Below are 16,811 nucleotides of genomic sequence, written 5' to 3' on the forward strand. Positions count from 1 at the left end.
ATAAAACTCTGATCAAATAAATTTGTATATTTTTCCTCCTGTTAATCTGCCTCTTGTCAGTGATTTTCAGCAAGCCTTCAGAGGGTGGAGGGGGAATTTTTCCTTGGCCTTGACCCAAGCTTTGAGTTTTAGGGTGGGAAGTGTCTCTGGCTGCAGTAAGCTGCTTGAAAGACGGGGCAGGCCTGGAGAGTGAGGCTAGGATGGCACCCACAGAGCAATTCCTGTCCAGGTCAGAGGGTCCTTGCCCTGGACCCTTCCCCACATCATGACCAGACATGGGAAGACACACATTGATAGATGCCCTGGCCTCAGAGGAGCAATGAGGCTTCCTGGAAACTCTGGTTGTTCAAAATCATGTCCTAAGAATGCAGGGAATTCCCTACACTTTCTCTTCTCTACAATAGGCTCATATAAAGACCTAGGAGAAGGCCAGGCGAGTGGCTCACCCCTGTAATCCCAGCACTTTGGGAGGCTGAGGCGGGCAGATCACGAGGTCAGGAGATTGAGGCCATCTTTGGGAGGCTGAGGCAGGAGAATCGCTTGAACCTGAGAGGCAGAGGTTGCAGTGAGCCAGGATCGTGCCTGGATGACAGAGCAGACTCCGTCTCAGAAAGAAAAAAAAAAGACCCAGGAGAATGTATGACAAAGTGCTAACAAAGGTTACTCTGTGCAGTTGGAATATGGGTGATTTTTATTCTATTGTCCTTTTTTGCTCATTATGTTTTCTAAGATTTCTTTTCCCTACATTGAACCTGTATCATTTGTTTAATGTTTATTTATTTATTTGTTTATTTTTTTATTTTTGAGACTGAGTCTTGCTGGAGTGCAGTGGCGCGAACTCGGCCCACTGGGGCCCACTGGAACCTCCGACTCTCTGGTTCAAGCAATTCTCCTGCCTCAGCCTCCAGAGTAGCTGGGATTACAGGCACGCGCCACCACGCCCAGCTAATTTTTGTATTTTCAGTAGAGACGGGGTTTCACCATGTTGGCCACGATGGTCTTGATCTCCTGACCTCGTGATCCTCCCGCTTTGGCCTCCCAAAGTGCTGGGATTACAGGCGTGAGCCACCATGCCTGGCCTGTTTAATGTTTAAAATATGCTGTAAAGAAAATCCTGCTGGGCACGGTGGCTCACGCCTGTAATCCCAGTGCTTTGGGAGCTCAAGGCGGTAGGATCGCTTGAGCCCAAGGAGTTAAAGGCTGCAGTGAGCTATGATTACACCACTGCATTTCACCCTGGGGCGACAGAGCAAGACCTAGTCTCAAATGAGAGAAGGGACAGAGAGAGAGAGAGAGAGAGAGAGAGAGAGAATCCCAACATTGTCTCAGTCTTAAGACCTCCTTCCACTCCCGTCTGTCCCCTCTCCCTCCCCTCTGCCCTACCTGCTACTCTGGGCTCATTTCCCTGAGTCTGAACCTGCTCTAATGCAGGCCTTGCAGGCGCAGAAGGCATTGAGGCCAGGTCATTCAGATAAAGTAAGCTGTGGCTTGGCCAAAAGGAGTGGGAATGGTGGGGGCCAGGGAAGCCGGGAAGCCAGCCTAGCCTGGTCTGACTGGAGAGAAAGGTCCTGCAGGGTGCGGGAGGGAGTGCAGGCTGCGAAGGGAGCAGAGGCCCCACAGCCTGGGCCTTCCAGTGCCAGGCCAGGATTTCCGCACACCCTTAATCCATGCAGTCTATCCCTGTGTGTACCGTGCTCTGCATGGGATAGGACTGCTGGTGCACGTGCCAGGTCAGTACTTGTCATGGCACCTACAGTTGGACAGGGGAAATGGGCAGAACAAAACTGTATGAGTAAGTAGTTAACTACAGATGTGGCAGGGCTACGAGAAATGCACTCAGCCTGCTGCCGTGAGCGGAAATTGGAATACCCAGGGTCAGGTTTCCCTGAAGGTGGCGATTTACCCTGAGTTTGGAAGGAGGAAGGGAGTGATGGGGGGTGGGTGGGTGTGCAACATTCTGAAAGGAGCCGCATACACAAAGGCCCTGGAGTGGGAAGGAGCCGGGCAGTGGAGGAACAGAGCAATGGCTGGTGCAGCTGGGGCACGTAAGCATGTTGAGGGGTCTATGTTAGTTTCCAAGAACGGCCATAACAAAGTATCACAAATTTCGTGGCTAAAAACAACAGATGTTTATTCTCTCATAGTTCCAGAGGCTAGAAGTCCAAAATCAAGGTGTTGGTAGGGCCACATTTCCTCTGAAATCTCTAGAGTAGCGGTCCCTAACGTTTTTGGCACCAGGGACTGGTTTCTTGGAAGACGATTTTTCCATGGATGGAAGAGGGATGATTTCCGGGTGAAACTGTTCCACCTCACATCCGAGCATTAGTTGGATTTTCCTAAGGAGCATGCAACCTAGATCCCTCGCATGTGCAATTCACAATAGAGTTCGCGCTCCTATGAGCATCTAATGCCGCCACTGATCTGACAGGAGGCAGAGCTCGGGCTGTAATGCTCGCTCACCCACTGCAGCCTGGTTCCTAACAGGCCACAAACCAGTACTGGTCCGAGGCCCGGGGACTGGGGACTCCTGCTCTAGAGGAGGATCTCTCCTTGCCACTTCTACCTTCTGGTAGTCCCAGGTGTGTCTGGACCCAACCTCTGCCTCCTTCGTCACATGGCATTCTCCGTTCTGTGTGTCTCTGTCTTCACATAGCCTTTCTTGTTATGAAGACACCAGGTGAAGTACAGTGGCTCATGCCTGTAATCCTAGTGCTTTGGGAGGCTGAGGCAGGAGGATTGCTTGAGGCTAGAGTTCAAGGCCAGCCTGGGCAACATAGGGAGACCCCATCTCTAGGAAAAAAAAAAAGAAAGAAAGAAAAGAAAAGAAAAAAAAAGGCCAGGCATGGTGGCTCATGCCTGTAATCCCAGCACTTTGGGAGGCCAAGGCAAATGGATCACCTGAGGTCAGGAGTTCGAGACCAGCCTGGCCAACATGGTGAAACCCCGTCTCTACTAAAAATACAAAAAATTAGGTGGGTGTGGTGGCAGGTCCCTGTAATCCCAGCTTCTCGGGAGGCTGAGGTAGGAGAATCGCTTGAACCCAGGAGGCGGAGGTTGCAGTGAGCTGAGATCGTGCCACTGCACTTCAGCTTGAGCAACAACAGCAAAACTCCATCTCAAAAAAAAAAAAAAAAAAAAAAAAAATTAGCTGGGCATGGTGGCTCACGCCTGTAATCCCAGCTTCTCAGGAGGCTGAGGCAGAATTGCTTGAGCCCAGGAGGTGGACATTGCAGTGAGCCGAGATTGCACCACTGCACTCCATCCTGGGGGACAGAGTAAGACTCTGTCTCAAAAAAAAAAAAGCACCAGTCATTGGATTAGGACCTACCCTAATGACCTCACCTTAACTCAATTGCATCTGCGAAGGCCCTATTTCCAAGTAAGGTCACATTCACAACTACCATAGATTAGGATTTCAGCATTATCTTTTCTGAGACACAACTTGATTCATAACAGGGTCAGTGGTATAAGAATGGAACTGGAGGGTGGGTGAGACCCTTGTGGCCTGTGGCCAGGGCCTCAGTACCTAGGAAGTGTCACAACAGCTGCATGCATGGGATTGTCCTCAGCAGTAAGACACATCAGCTGTATTGACAAGCAGGGACATCACAGCTCTTCCAGATTGACCATCTGGTCCTCCAAAGAGGAAGCTGAGGGCCATGGAGGGAAGTTAGGCCCAAGTTCCAGGCTGCCTGGCTTACTGGCTGCAGCTGTCAGGCCGGTGGTGCTGAGTTCCCACACTCTGCTCCACAGCCTGCTCCTTCCTCTGGTAGTTGCTTCTTCCCTCCAGACACCCCGGAAGTGCTGGTCTGAGCTGGCTCTCATTTCTATTTCCAGCTGAGTTACAGCTTTCACGAGTCTTCCCTGAAACTCATTATCAGTGCTGCCAGTGAGAAATAAGCCCCCATGCTTTCATTCAGGGGACCCTGGGCCTTGGACAGAGTGTGAATGGGGTAGGGAGGCCTCTGGCCTCTACGGAGCCACTGTTTTGCCCACACAACCTCAGTGCCCCTTAATCCTGCCAGAACAGGAACATTGGGGGGTTTTTAATATCTGTTGATCACAGTAGACCTGGTTTCCAATCTGGCCTCTGCTTCTCCTGGCTGTGTGACCTTGGCCCAGATATTCAATCTCTTTAAACCCAAATTTCCTCATACCTAAAATGGGGATAGCAATATCTTTTATCTGACAGAATTGTTCTGAGAATGGAAAGAAAAAATGCATAAATGCATGTGCAGACCTGATTTGTAAATGCTCAGTAATTGCTAAGTCTTTTTTTTTTTTTTTTTTTTTTTTTTTGAGATGGAGTCTTTGTTGCCCAGGCTAGAGTGTAGTGGTGCAATCTCGGCTCACTACAACCTCTGCCTCCTGGTTCAAGCAATTCTCCTGCCTCAGCCTCCTGAGTAGCTAGGACCACAGACACATGCCACCACACCTGGCTAAGTTTTGTATTTTTAGTAGAGATGGGGTTTCACCATGTTAGCCAGGCTGCTCTCGAACTCCTGACCTCAAGTGATCCACCCATCTCGGCCTCCCAAAGTGCTGGGATTACAGGTATGAGGCACCTTGCCCAGTCATTTTTTGTTTTTGTTTTTGTTTTTGTTTGCTTGTTTGTTTGTTTTTGAGACAGGGTCTGTCTCCCAGGCTGGAGTGCAATGACAATCACAGCTCATTGCAGCCTTAACCTCCCAGACTCAGGCAATCCTCCCACCTCAGCCTCCCAAGTAGCAAGGATTATAGACTTTTACCACCATGCCTAGCTAATTTTTTTTTTTTTTTTTTTTTTTTTTTTGTAGCGATGGGGTTTCACCATGTTGTCCAGGCTGGCTTAGAACTCCTAGGCTCAAGCAATCCACATACCTCAGCCTCCCAAAGTGCTGGGATTACAGGTGTGAGCCACTTCACCTTGCCAGTAATTGCTAACTCTTATCACCACCACCAGCACCATCACCATCATTATCACCACTGACAATCACACTCTTGGAGTTGCCAGTCCCTCTCACCTTGGTTTCTACCTTGGGCTCAAATCACCTCTCCTGCAGACACAGAGATTTGATGTCTAATCCAGGGGTGGCTTCTGGGTCTGACTCCAGCTGCCCCTCTGTTATAATTCTATTGTCCCATCATGGAATTAACTATTGTGTCATGGTCTTCCCTAAACAGGATGCTATCCTAGTAGACATGATGAGGAAAGAGGGGCTAGATGATGGTGTGATTGGGGGCAGGGAAGCACAGCTGGCTGGCTGAGCTGCTGTATCTTCAGGAAGTGAACAATGGACCCACATTTTGTTGGAAGGAGGTATCTAGCCGGGTGCAGAGATCTACCATTTATTTATTTATTTATTTATTTATGAGATGGAATTTTGCTCTTGTTGCCCAGGCTGGAGTGTGATTGTGCGATCTCTGCTCACTGCAACCTCCGCCTCCCAGGTTCAAGCAATTCTCCTGCCTCAGCTTCCCTAGTAGCTGGGATTACAGGCATGCACCACCATGCCTGGCTAATTTTGTATTTTTAGTAGAGATGGGGTTTCTCCATGTCAGTCAGGCTGGTCTTGAACTCCCGACCTCAGGTGTTCCATCCCCCGCAGCCTCCCAAAGTGCTGGGATTACAGGAGTGAGCCACTGCTCCCAGTCTTATTTATTTATTTATTCATTTTGATAATAGCTTTATTGAGATATGTCATATATTATACTGCTCACCGACTTAAAGCATGCTATTCAATGGTTTTAAGTATATTCACATAGTTGTGCAACCACCACCACAGTTAATTTTAGAACATTTTTTTCACTCCCAAAAGAAACCTGTACCTTTAGCCATTGATATAGTTTGGCTCTGTCCCCACCAAAAATCTCATCTTGAATTGTAATCCCCATAGTCCCTACATGTCAAGGGTGGGACCAGGTGGAGGTAATTGGATGATGAGGTGGTTTCCCCCATGCTGTTCTCATGATAGCGAGTGAGCCTCACGAGATCTGATGGCTTTATAAGCGTCTGGCATTCCCCTGCTTACACTCATTCCATCCTGCTGCCCTGTGAAAAAGGTGCCTGCTTCTCCTTTTCCTTCTGCTGTGATTGTAAGTTTCCTGAGGCTGCCCCAGCCATGCAGAACTGTGAGTCAATTAAACCTCTTTCCTTTATAAATTATCTAGTCTTGGGTATTTCTTCATAGTAGTGTGAGAATGGACTAATATAGCCATCAACCCCCAACCACCAACATCCCTACCTCATCCCCAGACAACCACTAATCTGCTTTCTGTATCTATAGATTTGCCTATACTGGACACAACATAAATCGAATCATGCAACATGTGATTGTGTCTGGCTTCTCAGCATCATGGTTTTTTTGTGTGTGTTTTTTATGTGTGTGTTTTTGAGACGGAGTCTCGCTCCATCACACAGGTTGGAGTGCAGTGGTGCGATCTCAGCTCACTGCAACCTCCGCCTCCTGGGTTCAAGCAATTCTCCTCCCTCAGCCTCCTGAGTAGCTGGGATTACAGGCACGAGTCACCATGCCCAGCTAATTTTTTGTATTTTTAGTAGAGACAGTGTTTCGCAATGTTGGCCAGGCTGGTCTCGAACTCCTGACCTCAGGTGATCTGCCCTCCTTGATCTCCCAAAGTGCTGGGATTACAGACCTGAGCCACTGCGCCCTGCCCTTAGCATCATGTTTTACAGGTTTGCCCATGTTATAGCATGTATCAGTACTTCATTTCTTTTTATCCTTCTTGTTGCCAAAAATATTCCATTGTGTATAATATTCCATTGATATACCACTTTTATTGACCATTAATTAGTTAAGGACAATTGAGTTATTTCCACTTTTTGACTATTATAAATAATGCTGCAATGATCATTCATGCCCAAGTGTTTGTGTGGACACACATTTTCATTTCTCTTGGGTATGTACCTGGGTGAGGGGATGCTTGGTCATATGGCAACTCTATATATAAACTTTTGAAGAACTGCCAGACTGCTTTCCAAGTGGTTGCACCATTTTACTTTCCCACTAGTTATGTGTGAGGGTTCCAGTTTCTCTACATCCTAGTCATTATTTGCTATTCTCTGCCTTTTAAATTCTAGCCATCCAGTGTATGTGAAGTGATAGCTTATTTTTTTATTTTAAAAAAATTTTGGGCCAGGCGCGGTGGTTCTCGCCTGTAATCCCAGCACTTTGGGAGGCTGACGCGGGTGGATCACAAGGTCAGGAGATCGAGACCAGCCAAGCCAACATAGTGAAACACCATCTCTACTAAAAATACAAAAATTAGCTGGGCATGGTGGTGGGTGCCTGTAATCCCAGCTACTTGAGAGGCTGAGGCAGGAGAATCGCTTCAACCCAGGAGGCAGAGGTTGCAGTGAGCTGAGATCATGCCACTGCACTCCAACTTGGCGACAGAGCGAGACTCCATCTCAAAAAAAAAAAAAAAAAAAATTGGGGGCCGGGTGCAGTGGCTCACGCCTGTAATCCCAGCACTTTGGGAGGCCAAGGTGGGCGGATCACGTGAGGTCAGGAGTTCAAGACCAGCCTGGCCAACATGGCGAAACCCCGTCTCTACTAAAAATACAAAAATTAGCCAGGTGTGGTGATGCATGCCTGTAATCCCAGCTACTCGGGAGGCTGAGGCAGGAGAATCGCTTGAACCTGGGAGGTGGAAGTTGCAGTGAGCCGAGGTCATGCCACTGCACTCCAGCCTGGGCAACAGAGTGAGACTCCATCTCAAAAAAAAAAAAAAAAAAAAAAAAATTGCTGGGGGCCTATGGTACAGGGTGAGCAGGGCCTGAATCGTGACCCTGACCCGGACCTGACCTGAATCGCAACCCCAACCCGACTGCAACCCTGACCACGACCCCAGTGGATTTTATAGAGACGAAGTCAGACAGGGAGGGAGAAGAATAGGATTTGATGTCATCATGTTGCCCGGCATCCAGGGGCCTTTATTTAGAGTTGGGTTAGAGCCTCCACCTGGAAAATGTGGATGCCAAGTTGGGCATTATGTGGTTAACCTGACTTATTTTGAGCAGTTGGCGCTCCCTGTCTTGAGGAATGCAGATTCCAGCAGTGGCCCAGGGCAGAGAGTGTGCGTCACTGATGAGAGTGGGAAAATGAAACTCTTTAGTTAGCCTTTCATCCAAGCTGTTTGTCAGATGCTATCTACCCCAGGGACTATAATCACTGGCACAATCCCAGTCCCTAAAGGAAAGTCACTGGCCCTTGTAGAAGAAATCAGAAAGAGAAATGATGTGAAAGTGTTTAATGTCTCCAAGGAAGACAGAAACCACCTTCTGCCAGATATTGTGATGTGTGTGCAGAGCAGCAGGAAGCAAAGACATGTGTGTTCCTGCTTTTCTACCCGTGAAAGGGTGCCCAGTTCAAGAGGAGCCCGATGGAGCCCTGCCTGTCATGGCTGTATGCCTTTGGGGTTATGATAGCTTGTGGGCTTTTCTACTGAAAATGTCAAATGTTTTCCATAAAAATGTTTAAAAGAACAAATTAGCCTTAATGCTGGATTGTCTGTACAAGATTAATAATCCATTGTGGCTTATGTATGCTTTAAGATTTCTGTTTATTTCCTCTTGCAGTCGTGCACATGATTTGGGTAAATTATGAGATGAGAAATGGTTTTCAGAGTATTAGATGGAATTTGCCCCCACTGAAGTTTATAAGTGTGTTCACAGGGAGGGGGGAATAATAGCTCGTTGCCTAATCAATTTTGCAGGTCATGAAAATGAAATTCCTCTCCAGGTGCAGCTTCAGTCCCATGCAACTTAAAATAATAACAGTTATTTGATTTTTTAAAAAAATAATTCCAAAAGAAAACCATTTTAGGTAATCTCTCCCAACTCTTACTGTTTGTTTGCTTATTGCTTAATAAATATAAAAATAAATCTAAAGGTTATAGACAAAAGAAAAAAATTTTTTTAGTCCGGGAGCAGTGGCTCATGCCTGTAATCCCAGCACTTTGGGAGGCCGAGGCCAGCAGATCACTTGAGGCCAGGAGTTCGAGACTAGCCTGGCCAATGTGGCAAAACCCCATCCCTATTAAAAACACAAAAAAATTGCTTTGGGCCCTACGTTTGTGTGGTCCATGTCTCAGACCACCCAAGGTCCCCTCGGATCGCTCGGAGAGGCACTCGGACCTGGAGCAGTGAGCAGAATGAATACCTTCTAAGACCAGAGTGGCAGCTCCAGTAATAGAGAACCCCTTTTGAGGCCAGGCACGGTGGCTCACGCCTGTAATCCCAACACTTTGGGAGGCCGAGGTGGGTGGATCACGAGGTCAGGAGATCGAGACCCTCCTGGCTAACACAGTGAAACCCCGTCTCTACTAAAAATACAAAAAATTAGCTGGGTGTGGTTGCAGGCGCCTGTAGTCTCAGCTACTCGGGAAGCTGAGGCAGGAGAATGGCCTGAACACGGGAGGCAGAGCTTGCAGTGAGCCAAGATCGCGCCACTGCACTCCAGCCTGGGTGACAGAGCGAGACTCTGTCTCAAAAAAAAAAAAAAAAAAAAAAAAAGAACCCCTTTTGAGGTGTAGTGATGCATGGAGGGACTTGGAGCTTGCTATTGGTGGAGTTCTCCGGGCTGAACAGCAAATTAAAGATAACTTGCGAGAGGTCAAAGCTCAGATTCACAGTTGCATAAGCTGTCACCTGGAATGTCTTAGAAGTTGTGAGGTGTGGCTATATGAACAGGTGGACCTCATCTATCAGCTTAAAGAGGAGACACTTCAACAGCAGGCTCAGTAGCTCTAGTGGTTATTGGGCCAGTTCAATTGTCTTACTCATCAACTGGAGTGTACCCAAAACAAAGATCTAGCCAATGAAGTCTCTGCGTGCTTGAAGAGACTGGGCAGTTTGATCCTTAAGCCTAAAGATTCAACTGTCCTGCTCTTTGAAGCTGACACAAGTGCTCTGCGCCAGACCATCACCACATTTGGGTCTCTCAAAATCATTCAAACTCCTGAGCACTTCATGGCTCATGCTAGTTCACCAAATATTGGGCCCTTCCTGGACAAGAGAAGCTATAACCCAATGCTGGAGTAGAAGTCAGCATCCAGTATTGTAGCTGTCCCTCTCAGCGAATGGCTGCTTGGAAGCCAGCCTGCCAGTGGTCATCAGGCTCCTTACATACCCAGCACCAACCCCCAGGACTGGCTCACCCAAAAGCAGACCTTGGAGAATAGCCAGACTTCTTCCAGAGCCTGCAATTTCTTCAGTAATGTCTGGGGAAACCTAAAGGGCTTAGAAAACTGGCTCCTCAAGAGTCAGCAACAGGAAATTCCTGAAAAACCAAGTTATCAAAACTGTAACAGCCATTCCACTACTAGTCATTTCTCCACTGAAATGGAAAAGGCTGAAGATCTACAGCTTCCTGATCAAGATGAGATGGACCTATCAGATTGGCTGGTGACTCCCCAGGAATCCCATAAGCTGAGGAAGTCTGAGAATGGCAGTCGTGAAACCAGTGAGAAGTTTAAGCTCTTGTTCCAATCCTATAATGTGAATGATTGGCTTGTCAAGACTGACTCCTGTACCAACTGTCAGGGAAACCAAGCCCCAAAGTGTGGGGATTGAAAACCTGGGCAATCTGAAGTGCCTGAATGACCACTTGGAGGCCAAGAAACCATGGTCCACCCCCAGCATGGTTACAGAGGATTGGCTTGTCCAGAACCATCAGGACCCATGTAAGGCAGAGGAGGTGTACAGAGCCAATGAGCCCTGTACGAGCTTTGCAGAGTGTGTGTGTGATGAGAACTGTGAGAAGGAGGCTCTGTATAAGTGGCTTCTGAAGAAAGAAGGGAAGGATAAAAATGGGATGCCTGTGGAACCCAAACCTGAGCCTGAGAAGCATAAAGATTCCCTGAATATGTGGCTCTGTCCTTCTAGAAAAGAATTAATAGAACAAACTAAAGCACCAAAGGCAATGATTCCTTCTAGAATTGCGGATTCCTTCCAAGTCATAAAGAACAGCCCCTTGTTGGAGTGGCTTATCAGGCCCCCATACAAAGAAGGAAGTCCCAAGGAAGTGCCTAGCACTGAAGACAGAACTGGCAAACAAAAGCTTAAAAGGCCCATATGAGCACTTCCTGGTGTCTCTTTAACACAGCTGACTGGGTCCTGCCAGGAAAGAAGATGGGCAACCTGAGCCAGTTATCCTCTGGAGAAGACAAGTGGCTGCTTTGGAAGAAGACCTAGGAAATATTATTTAATTAACCTCTACAGGAGAAACATAACTTCCCCTGAGATGATTACCACCTCCCTGAAGTTTGTGTTCTCTTTGCCTGTAGGCAGCTTAAAGTTGATAAAGAGAAGTGGTTATATCAAACTCCTCTACAGATGTGAAGGAATGGACAAGAGTTGAGCAGCCTTTCTGCCGATTATCACACATCGTGAGCTGAGTGACGGCGGCTTGCCAAATCATTGTGTTTCTGGGTCTGACCAGTTAGCTTAGTTCTTCTCCTGCCTAATTTTGAACTAGTAAAGCAAAATGAGTCATCAGATTATGAGTTGCTGTTTAAAAGAAAAATGCTGTTTATTGATGCTGAGGTGATTCAGTTCCTTCCTCCTTACAGAAGTATTAATTCAGCCACACACTAGAAATGCAGCATCTTTGTGGATATGTCTTTTTCACAAGCCTCCAAGACTCCTTAGATTGGGTTGTTACTAAAAGTACATTAAAACACTCTAGTTTTAAAAATGAAATATTTCTGTAATCGAAGTGTATTGATGTACTCTAAAGCTAGTAACTTCCCTAACGTTTAATTGCCCTATAGATGCTTCTCTTGCTGTGGGTTTTCTTCTGTTAGTGGTCTGAAATAATGATTTTCCTGTTCTATTAATATATAGTGTATTTTGCACAAAAAATTAATCTGCCCAATGGTGATTACCAAAATATATATTAATAATCTTGGCAGTTTTTGACATTAATTACCAAACATTTTAGCCTACATGTTAGTTCTACATTATTACTTTTCACTTGAAAGGAACTCAGCTACTGCAAATTTTGTCTTTCTTTCTTTCCATAAATGTTATTAAAATATCCAGTGAGCTCTTTTAAAAGGGCTCGGTATTATTTCAATACTATTTTTGAGGTAGTTCTAACCTTTTAAAATATTCTACAGACCGGCCAGGTGTGGTGACTCACCCCTGTAATTCCAGCACTTTGGGAGGCCGAGGCAGGTGGATCACGAGGTCAAAAGTTCAAGACCAGCCTGGCCAAGATGGTGAAACCCCATCTCTACGAAAAATACAAAAATTAGCTTGGCACAGTGGCAGGTGCCTGTAATCCCAGCCACTCCAGAGGCTGAGGCAGGAGAATCGCTTGAACCCTGGGGGCGGAGGTTGCAGTGAGCCAAGATTGCGCCACTGCACTCCAGCCTGGGTGACAGAGTGAGACTCTGTCTCAAAAAAAGAAAAAAAACTTCAGACCCACGGAGTTTAAAAGAACTCCAATACTGACTAAGCAAATAGTCAAAAGACCTATTGGAAATAGTACTTGAATGATTCACTATCATAGGGATTATTGGTGCATCCTGTGTAAATGGAAGCTGAGCTTGACACCTGGTGCTTTTAACTAGGGATAAAGTCATCCTCTCACTGCAAGCACAGCATACCTGTATCTCCAAAAGTGATGTTCTAGTGAACAGGCCATTTTTAACACCTGTGCATTGGGGCTGTTCATTGAAGCTTTATGAAAACTACTGATGTTTTCTCAATCTCCTTAAAGTTATGTCCATGCTTTAAAATGTCTCTGTAGGAGAGAAGTGGAGTTTGTTTTTAAATTCTCTAAGATATCTTTACTGCTTTCCAGACTTTGAAACTATTAAGCTTCTTAACTGCCTGTTATTGGAAATACTTCTAGGGAAACTTGATGGTCCCACAATGTCATTGCCATACAGTTTCACTAGAGTTCTTTGAACCACAGCTGAAAAGAGCTTTGTATTATTTTTTAATTCCCTCCCCAGATATCATTTAGAAGTATCATAATAAAGGTGGTGAGCAAAAACAACGTAAGGAGCCTTTCCAGTTATCTTAAGTTGCAGCTAACGCTCTACTTTCTTTTCTGAGGCCAAACATACTGTACTTTAAATTGTCAAGATATAATTTACATTAATCACTATGTCTATGAGTATGTAAAACACCTTTTGCATTGATGAATTTTGTATATGCCACCATTAAAAGCATAACAGCCATTAAAAAAAGATACAAAAAATTAGCCAGGTGTGGTGGTGCATGTCTGTAGTCCCAGCTACTCAGGAGGCTGAGGCAGGAGAATCAATTGAATCCAGGAGCAGAGGTGGCAGTAAGCCGAAATCATGCCATTGTACTCCAGCAGGGCAGTGACAGAGTTAGACTCCGTCTCAAAAAAAAATAAAAATAAAAAAGAAAAGAAAAAATTTCTTTTAGAGAGGGGGGTCTCACCATGTTGCCCAGGCTGGAGTGAAGTGGGTATTCACAGATATAATCATAGTGCACTATAGCCTCAAACTCCTGGATTCAACGATCCTTCCACCTCAGCCTCCCAAGTAGCTGGAATCATAGGTGCTTACTACTACACCCTGCTCATTTTTTAATTGGGTTGTCTTTTTATTATTGTAATAATTTATTGTTTTATTATAAGAGTTCTTTATTCTAAGTACAAGTTACTTATCAGATATATTGTTTTTAAATTTTTTCTTCTTCTTCTTCTTCTTTTTTTTTTTTTTGAGACAGAGTCTTGCTCTGTCACCCAGGCTGGAGTGCAGTGCATGATCTTGGCTCACTGCAGCATCATCTGCCTCCTGAGATTTTCTGAGTGATTCTCCTGCCTCAGCCTCCCGAGTAGCTAGGACTACAGGCATGAACCACCATGCCTGGTTAATTTTTGTATTTTTAGTAGAGATGGGGTTTCACCCTGTTGGCCAGGTTGGTCTCAAACACCTGGCCTCAAGTGATCTGCCTGCCTCAGCCTCTCAAAGTGCTGGGATTACAGGTGTGAGCCACTGCTCCCGGCAATCTTTATTTATTTTATTTTGAGACAGAGTCTTGCTGTCACCCCAGCTGGGGTTGCAGTGGCGTGATCATGGCTTACTGCAGCCTCAAACTCCTGAGCTCAAGTGATCCTCCCATCTCAGCCTGCCGAGTAGTTTGGGCCACAGGCACGCACCACCATGCCTAGCTAATTTTTTATTTTTTGTAGAGACGAGGTCTCACTACATTGGGTTATCTTTTTGCTGTCTTCATGGTGTCCTGTGAAGCACAAAAGTTTTTAATTTTGGTGAAATCCAATTCATCTACCTTTTGTTTTGTTTTGTTTTGTTTTTTGAGTTACAGTTGATCTCTTGTTGCCCAGGCTGGAGTGCAGTGGTGGGATCCTGGCTCATCGCAAACTCCACCGCCCGGGTTCAAGTGATTCTCTTGCCTCAGCCTCCCAAGTAGCTGAGATTACAGGCAAGCACCACCACGCCTGGCTAATTTTGTATTTTTAGTAGAGATGGGGTTTCTCCATGTTAATCAGACTGGTCTCGAACTCCCGACCTCAGGTGATCCGCCTGCCTCTGCCTCCCAAAATGCTGGGATTACAGGAGTGAGCCACTGCCCCCAGCCTACTTTTTCTGTTGTTATTTGTCCTTTTGGTACTATATCTAAGAAAATCTTGCCTGAGCAAGTCACAAAGATTTATGCCCATGTCTTTTTCTGAGAGTGTAAATAGTTCTAGCTCTTATATTTAGGTATTTGATCCATTTTGAGTTCTTTTTTATGTGGTGTGAGATAGGAATTCACATTTATTCTTTTCCATGTACATATTCAGTTGTCCCAGCACCATTTGTTGGAAAGACTATTCTTTTTCACATTAAATTGTTTTGGCACCCTTGCTGAAAATAAAAATCAACCGTGACAGGGCCAGGCACGTTGCCTTATGCCTGTAATTCCAGCACTTTGGGAGGCTGAGGTGGCGGATCACTTGAGGTCAGGAGTTCGAGACCAACCTGACCAACATGGTGAAACCCCATCTCTACCAAAAGCACAAAAATTAGCCTGATGTGGTGGCACACGTCTGTATTCCCAGCTACTCAGGAGGCTGAGACAGGAGAATCACTTGAACCTGGGAGGCGGAGGTTGCAGTGAGGCAAAATCACATCACTGCACTCCAGCCTGGGCAACAGAGTGAGACTCCAGCTCAAAAAAAAAAAAAAAAAAAAAATCAACTGACTGTAAATATGAGAGTTTATTTCTGGATTCTCAATTCTTTTCCACTAATCTATATGGTTTTTTTTTTTTTTTTTGACAGAATCTCTGTTGCCCAGGCTGGAGTGCAGGGGCACTGTGTCAGCTCACTGCAACCTCTATCTCCTGGGTTCAAGCAATTCTCCTGCCTCAGCCTCCCGAATAGCTGGGATTACAGATGTGCGCCACCACGCCAGGCTAATTTTTGTGCTTTTGGTAGAGACGGGGTTTCACTATGTTGCTCAGGCTGGTCTCGAACTCCTGACCTCATGTGATCTGCCTACCTCGGCCTCCCAAAGTGCTGGGATTACAGAAGTGGGCCACTATGCCCGGCCTTTTTTTTTTTTTTTTTTGAGACAGGATCACTCTATCACCTCGAATTCGAATTCCTGGGCTCAGGTGCTTCTTCCACCTCAGCATCCCGAGTAGCTGGGACCACAGATGTGTACCACTACACCCGGCTAAATTTTGTATTTTGTAGAGAAGGGGTTTTACCATGTTGCCCAGGCTGATCTGGAACTCCTGGCCTCAAGTGATCTGCCCACCTTGGCCTCCCAAAGTACTGGAATTACAGGCGTGAGCCACTGTGCCTGGCCAAGATGCGCTTTTAACTGCATATGCTTTTGTACTTTTGTACGTTTAAATTTTTAGTTTTAGTTTTATTTATTTATTTATTTATTTATTTATTTTGAGACAGAGCCTGTCGCTCAGGCTGGAGTGCAGTGGCAGGATCTCAGCTCACTGCAACCTCTGCCTCCTGGGTTCAAGTGCTTATCCTGCCTCAGCCTCCCAAGTAGCTGGAATTACAGATGTGTCTAGGCCGGGCATGGTGTCTCACACCTGTAATCCCAGCACTTTGGGAGGCTGAGGCAGATGGATCACCTGAGGTCAGGAGTTCAAGACCACCCTGAACAATACAGTGAAACCCCGTAACTACTAACAATACAAAAATTACACCTGGGCATGGTAGGTCATGCCTGTAATCCCAGAACTTTGGGAGGCAGAGGCAGGCGGATCACCTGAGGTTGGGAGTTTGAGATAAGCCTGACCAACATAGAGAAACCCCATCTCTACTAAAAATACAAAAATTAGCCAGGGGTGGTGATGTGTACCTGTAATCCCATCTACTCTGGAGGCTGAGGCAGGAGAATCGCTTGAACCCAGAAGGCAGAGGTTGTGGTGAGCCACATTGCACTCCAGCCTGGGCAACAAGAACAAAACTCCCATCTCAAAAAAAAAAAAAAAAAAAAATTACCTGTAGTCCTCCTAGCTACTCGGGAGGCTGAGACAGGAGAGTCACTTGAACCTGGGATCATCCCACTACATTCCAGCCTGCGTAACAGAGCGAGACTCTGTCTCAAAAAAAAAAAAAAAAAAAAAAAATGTCTACAGGCCTGGTGAGGTGGCTCATCTCTGTAATGCCAGCACTTTGGAAAGCTGAGGCAGGATTATTTGAGCCCACGAGTTCGAGACCAGCCTGGGTAACATGATGAGATTTGTCTCTACAAAAAAAAAAAAAAAAAAAAAAAAAAATCCACAAGTTATCTGCTACTTCTCCCTTCAAAAGGGGAAGCCTAATTCCACTCCCAAATATAGAACCAAG

The 16,811-nt window shown here is 45.9% G+C and overlaps 2 pseudogenes; both read left to right on the plus strand.

The window, feature by feature from the left end:
• Window positions 1-1,830: 1,830 nt before the first annotated feature.
• Window positions 1,831-8,428, plus strand: LOC129036251 (cancer-related nucleoside-triphosphatase-like; annotated as a pseudogene).
• A 728-nt stretch (window positions 8,429-9,156) lies between these two features.
• On the plus strand, window positions 9,157-11,536 carry LOC129037061 (nuclear receptor coactivator 4-like; annotated as a pseudogene).
• Window positions 11,537-16,811: the final 5,275 nt, after the last annotated feature.

The sequence above is a fragment of the Pongo pygmaeus genome, chromosome 4, assembly GCF_028885625.2.
Source record: "Pongo pygmaeus isolate AG05252 chromosome 4, NHGRI_mPonPyg2-v2.0_pri, whole genome shotgun sequence".
NCBI classification, from domain to species: Eukaryota; Metazoa; Chordata; class Mammalia; order Primates; family Hominidae; genus Pongo; species Pongo pygmaeus.